The 7,104-nt window shown below is 41.6% G+C and overlaps 1 pseudogene; it reads right to left on the reverse strand.

The window, feature by feature from the left end:
* Positions 1–1,581: 1,581 nt before the first annotated feature.
* On the reverse strand, positions 1,582–1,705 carry LOC125487198 (annotated as a pseudogene).
* Between the last annotated feature and the right edge of the window lie 5,399 nt (positions 1,706–7,104).

A 7,104-nucleotide genomic window follows, 5' to 3' on the forward strand; every position in this document is an offset into this window, starting at 1 on the left:
AAAAGATATTGAGGTAGAATTTTGCCATCTCTGCCTGGGAGGTAATCTTTTCGAACAGATCAAACATACACTACGGAACTACCTGATATTCAAATATCTGCAAAAAGGGGACATGGTGCTGAAGCTTTCCATCTTGCACTGATCAAGATAAACACAAAAATGCCAAATGTTAACTGCTCGCAACAATTTACATTGCAGGAGAAAAAGATGCTGATCGATTGGCAAGTCATCTCTGATTGGCCGAGGCATTGCCAGGAAAATGGCAATGGGAACCTACAGTCTGTCAACTTTCCAAATGATCAGAACCTTTTTCAGTACAAATTATTGTGATTATTTAGAATTTAGCATTTTTGCGTCTGTCCTGATGAGTGAACAGTTTCAGCAACAACATCGAGAGATAGCAAGAACTGCAGATGCTGAAGTCAGAGATAACACAGTGTGGAGCCAGAGGAACAAAGCAGGCCAGGCAGCATCAGAGGAGCAGGAAAGTTGATGTTTTGGGTCGGGAGCCTTCTTCAAAAATGGGGAGGGGGAAGGGAGCTGGGAGATAAATAGAGAGAGGAGGGGTGGGGCTATCTACCAGGTTTCTCTAAGATACAAGCTTCAACCACAATAGAACTTTCAAGATGTGAGTACTGGATTAAGGGATTGGACTTCTTCTCTTTTTCCTGATACATAAAGATCTGAAGTTCAATCTCAGGTCTGTGAAGAATAAACTAATTGTAGCCAGAGAGCAAGTCAGGGCCTTGGGTTAAATTATCTTCCAGGACAATCTTCACTACCTCAAGCTGCAAAGACATGTGTAAGAAGTGGAGTCCCAGGGAGCACAGAATTGGGCTGAGTTTATGGTCACCACAGTCATTTACAAGTTAGCCATTTTTGCAAGGATATAGAAGGTAGCACCAGAAGTGAATACCAATAAGGAAATGCCATAGATGGAGCCATAAGCTGAATGCCATACTATACCTCATGCATCGTTAAATCACTATGATTCTGTAACGCAGACTGTTTAATAGACTGATATGCATACATTGAATTAGGCAACAAAACCTTTTCAGAGATTTAAAGTGTTTTATTGTAAACCTATAGTTTAGCAGAAACACCCAGTTTCTACTTTTCCCTTCTGAATTCTTTCCTTGCCCAAGAAACTAACTCCTCATTGGGGGAAGACTAACGCTTATTTTTAGATCAACCACCAAGTCACACAATTAAACTACTAAACAATTAATAAGCACTTCTCATCAGGGGTGGTGCAACAACAATAAAAATAAAGGAAGATGTAGGAAGAGAGGGAGGGAAATAAATTAAAATGGAACTGCAAAGGGAGAAAACACACTCCAAATTCTGCAGTGCCCACCTCTCTCTAATAGCATCAAGGATGTTGCTGGACACTGTGTGTTCGCTCTCCAAAGACACCTGGGCATGAATGTAGGCATGGAAGAGGCGCAGGCAGTCAGGTAGAATCACCCTCTCACCCAACCCACGGCCTGCTGCCTGGACCTAGTGATGGCCATTTTGAGCAAGCCCACAAGGACGAAAAACCCTGCTTTTCTTTGCTTTCCTTTTATTTCTCTTCCTCTTTCTAACTCCCTGTCCCAAAACTTAATTTAATGTTTCATCACCAAAGAAGGGATGTATCAGATACTAAGCTGATAAGAGCAGAAGTTAAACTTGATTTTAGCCAAAAGAATGAACAAAAACCTAGCTTTTAAATACAGAACCCTATGAGTACCACCTACTCTCATTCAACTGTTGAGTTGTTCTGGTTGACCCTTAAAAGGAACTCCATTTTTCACACTGATGTACACTGGGTAAATATGAAGCTCTCTTTTGTAGTACAGGCACTGGAAGGAGGTGCAGAGGAAGTTCACTAGGTTGCTTCCAGAAGTGAGAGGTTTGGCTTATGAGGAGAGATTGAGTAGACTGGGATTATACACACTGGAATTTATAAGAATGAGGGGGGATCTAATAGAAACATATAAAATTATGAAGGGAATAGATAACATAGAAGCACGGGGGTTGTTTCCACTGGTGGGTGCAAGTAGAACTAGGAGACGTAGCCTCAAAGTAAAGGGGAACAGATTTAGGACTGAGCTGAGGAAGAAATTTTTCACCCAAAGGATTGTATATCCCTGCCCAGTGAAGCAGTTGAGGCTACCTTGTTGAATGTCATTAAAGCAAAGATAGATTTTTGAGCAGTAAAGGAATTATGGGTTATAGTAAGACTGCGGGTAAGTGGAACTGAGTCCATGAGAAGATCAGCCATGATCTTATTGAATAGTGGAGCAGCCTCGAGGGGCTAGATGGCCTACTCTTGCTCTTATTTCTTATGTTCTTATGTTTTCTCCAGTGACCTGACTGAACAATTATTCCTCCAACCCCCCACCCCCAAAAAAAATGCATAAACTCATCAATTGCTGCACCTTACACTGGTTAGAACGATGAAGAATTGTGGACCATTCCTATTATTGGATAGTAATCTATTCATCTACTTATCAGACAACGGAAGGATTTTACAAGTTCCGTAGTGCCCCCAGCCCCAATTCCTTGTGAAATCTACAGGCTTTGAAACACATATTCTTTGCTACTTTCCCATGGTTACCTGTTTCTTCACTTTTGCTCTTTCAAGCAGTTCTTGGTGTCTCAGGCCTACCTGGGCTTCTCAATACACAAAAGCTCTGCAACATAATTGATAGGGGATTACATTATAATAGGCATAGCTGAGAGAGACTCAGAGCCTGTGAGTCTCCTGGGCTCTGCAGCAAAGTCAACTATAAATGAAGAATACATTATTTATCAGACAAAATGCTAATCCATAAGTAGGGTATTTTGTATACAATCTTTACAGGAATACCGACACAATGACATAGCTGGATTATCCTTGTTAACTAGGTTCATCAGCTATTCCCCTGATGAAACACAATCTTAAACTTGCAAAGGCGAAACCTATAAAAGGTCAGAGATTAAAAATGCACGGACATTTGATTTCTACTCACACAAATATCAGCTGCAGCTGATACATAACTCTCTGCCTGTTTACCACAGTCAAATGGATGAAAGGATAAAGAAAAACATAGATAGAGATATGGAGTTAGATAGAGAGATGGATAGGCAGATGTCGAATATGTGTGACTAGATAGCTAGACAGATGTAAAGTTCAGGAAGTGCTGAAAATACACATCAGATTTTTCACTATCTAGAAACAGAATTAAAAGATAACTGTTCTGACAGACACTTCATCACGTCCAGAATCACTAACAGGTCATTTCCAGCTTCTCCAGGCAATGTAGACACTTGATGGTAAATTTAGCAAAGAATTTTGGCTGATTTACCCTATCAACCACTCTGCTGCCTGTATATCATTGCCACTTACCTAATACCTATGTTCTTAATGATCCATAATGACTTCGTAAATAATCCTTCCACCTCCACCCTAGTGTTTCAAATTTATAATTGTCAGTCTTCAAATCTTCCATGACTTCACGCATTTTTACCTGTGGAATCTGCTCCAGATGACAACCGTGTCAGCCCCAATTCTCTTGATCGATGATTTATAATGTGAATCAATACAATAAAGAAGGGAGAAAGATGGACTTACCCTGTTCTATAAAATATGGAATGGCCTGGTGAGAATTGAAAGAAACAAGTACCTGGTGGCTACTAGCAACGACAGAACACAGGATAGTCATCAACACAAACTATAAAACCGTTTGTTTCCAAGACACATCAACAGTACTTCTCTCCAAGGACAATCCCACTATGGAAAAAGCTGCCAGAGGAAACAATCACAGTCTCACCACTTGAAATTTTCAAGAGGTTGCACCTTTAGGTTATTCCCATTCATAGTATTTTCATTATTGTAATTATCATGTCAGTCTGTATGGGTCAACTGGTATAAATGTTGGTAGAATATGGATGTTTAACTGCGAAAGCAACAAAACCAATGCAGAAGCCTTTGATGCATCTCATCCACCATTGACTTCAATGGCTATCCTCAATCATTTAAGGAGGCCTAAGTTCAAGTCCCATCTGTCAAAGAGTTGTATCATAACATGCCTGAATGTGTTGATTAGAAAATATCTAAAATGCTTTCTCCATTTTATTGGACATCCTTACTAATATCTCCTTTAGCTCACAGTATGATTTGCTCAGGGCTGTGTGAATTTGAATTGGGACATCTTTGCATTTTGAAGGGATGTATTTACAAATACAGATTCTTGGTATCGATGCTGGGAAGTACTGTTACAGAGTTTGCAACAGTTCCATAATCTGTGTTGGTCATTGTTACTCTTCAAATGGCCTGTTTTTTTCCTGTCTTTTAAATAGATGATGGATTCAATACTGTCAGAAAAGCCCCAAGCTGGGTCATACAGCCAACATTTAAAATGGGCCAATGACCTTTTTCACATCAGATAGTAAACTAGGCAGCATTCACATTTTGATAGTGATCTATCAATTTTTAAACATTTCTTCAAGAGCTGTGAGTGACATATTGGCAGGGCTGCATGTATGGTCCATCTTTATTTTCTTTAGGAAGTAATGGTCAGTCTTCTCCTTGGATGAAAATTCTGAGATTTTGACTTTGGCATGAAATGGGAACAGCAAGATAGATCCAAATCTTGGACAGAGTTTCCCTCTGTTCTCGGACAAGCTATTTGTTTCAAATCCATCGATTCCTGATTCCAGAAGAGTAGAGGTTCTGTTAGGCAAATAAATCTTTTTTGCTTTTTCCTCTGCACTAACCTGGCATCCAGTGATGAATGATTTTTAAAACACAGCTGTTTAAACACCAGGAGTTGCAAAACTTAACACTGTCTATATCATAAAAGCTAGAGTGCCATCTATTGGACATCACCTCAACATTTCATTGCATAGCAATTTCCAGAGCTGAAGATTAAACTTAGCCATCAGTTGTTGCCTTGACTGTGTTGCTATGGAGATGAATGGGAAGATCCGAGTTCTCTCTCCAGTTCCGGTACATGTAGAATCAGGTACACTGCCAGTCATTCACTAAGACTTCATTGAATCATGTAGGAGAGGAGGCCCCTTGTTCCATCATGCCTGTGCCAGCTCTATGAAATAACAGTTAGTTATGCTACTCATGGACTGGCAAATATTTCCTTTTTCTTATGTATCCAATACTAATAGTCATTTGATAATACAGAACGTGGAAGATTTTCGTCTTGCACTCTTGCTGAAAGAATTGGACCACAGAATGGTTGCCAAATGCACCAAACAAGCTAGATATTGAGAATTCTCAACACGGAAGTCAGAACGGCTTTCTGCTTGCTCCAAAGAACATCTATATTGAACATCAGGCACCAAGGTTTCAGGGCACGCTCCAGGAACACCGGCCACATGCATCTGACATGTGCCAACATTTAAGAATCATCATGCTACATCCCCAATCCATTTGCAGTACACTTTTGCAATTCAATGATGCATCTTGAGCCAAACAAACAATTATCATTGTGATGCTGCAGCAAGACACTGTGTGCTGAGGAATACACATTCAGCTCATTGAGTGGACCAGACTGTATCTCCAGGCTCTTCATTTACTGACAAAGCACTCTCTCTGAGTATACCTGAATGCTCCCAGTATCTCTGCCCTGAACTGCCTTGCCTTGAGTTTTCACAATGTTTGCAACACCTCCCTCCCCCGCCTCCCCATCACCACCAGCCCTCAGGGTAGCTGTGGATAGGTTGTTTCTCTTTGTGGGAAAATTTCGAGCCAGAGGATATAATCTCAGAGTAAGAGGTTGCCCATTTAAAACAGAGATGAGGAATTCCTTCTCTCAGAAGGCGGTGAATCTGAGTGCTTTAACGCAGAGGGCTGTAGAGTCCGGTTCGTTAAGAATATTCAAGTCTGAGATAGGCAGATTTTCAATCTGTAGGGAAAACAAGGTGTACGGGGAAAAGGCAGGAAAGTGGAGTTGAGGATTATTTGATCTGACTGAATGGCAGAGCAGACCTTATGGGTTGAATGGCCTACTACTGCTCCTGTGTCTTATGGTTTTGGCCGGTTACTATAGACACAAAGTCAGGAAAATTGTCATGGTTTTCAACAGTCTCATTCAGGCAGTCCCAGTAGGGCAGCCTCTGATACCAATCCAGGCTTTTGGTCACAGTCAGTCAGCAACTCATTCAGAGTCAGTTTCCTCCCCTGGTAAAGATCGAGGAGCTGAATGTCAGGCAACCCACTTGACTCTTTCTGCAATATTGTTTACCTCATGGAATGAGAGAGAGGCAGGTATTTTGGGAGATGAAAATGGGAGGCACAACCATTACATGTGGTGCAAGTTGGGGAGGTGGCCCCAACGAGTGAGTAGGCAGCGCAGATGACATCCTGGGTCAGTTCTGTCAGGGTTTAGGGGTGAGCGAAAGCAAGTGGGGAATATGTTGCGAGCAATATTGAGAGTGGAAGAGCATATGCTGTGATGGGAGACAGGAACAATAGTACAGAGAGAGAATGTGATGCATCTGAGGAAAGATGGTGGCATTTACCTGACAGAGTGGAGAGGATCATTGACCTTTATCCTCCAGTGACTGGGATCACAACCAAGGTGCAGTCTGATATGGTCTGGTGACATAGCCTCCACTGCTGGTTCATTGGCAGAAGAGGACATTCTATTTTTGCACTACCCCATCTAGCAAGACCTCCAGATCCCTGTCTGTAAAGCAGAGCACCAACTTCCCCTGTTTACCATGTCCAGGGCAAATGTCAAGAACTGTTCTGGTCAGATTGAAACTGAGAATGTTTGTCTGGATATGCAACAGGCTTTTAAAGATGGCCTTGGCATAACAGATGCTGGCCTTTTTGGTGGATATCTGGTGAACGAAGAGGTTGTTCGGGGAACTGCACGTGTTAACATGGTGTTTGCATTAGACTTGAGATATGCCATGGAGCAGGGAAGGTAGTTGATGAAAGTAGTTCAGTAAGATAGGGTGAGGACTCTTCCAAAACACCTGACATAATTCACACTTGAGACAGTGAGTTCACATAAGCGCAAGGTTCAGACCTTGACAAGGTTCTGCATGGAAGTGGGGGCTGAAAAGACAAAGATAGTTGGAGAATTGACACAGCACTTGAACCTGGAGGAGAAA

Source organism: Rhincodon typus, chromosome 37 (assembly GCF_021869965.1).
Source record: "Rhincodon typus isolate 14 chromosome 37, sRhiTyp1.1, whole genome shotgun sequence".
Taxonomy (NCBI): Eukaryota; Metazoa; Chordata; class Chondrichthyes; order Orectolobiformes; family Rhincodontidae; genus Rhincodon; species Rhincodon typus.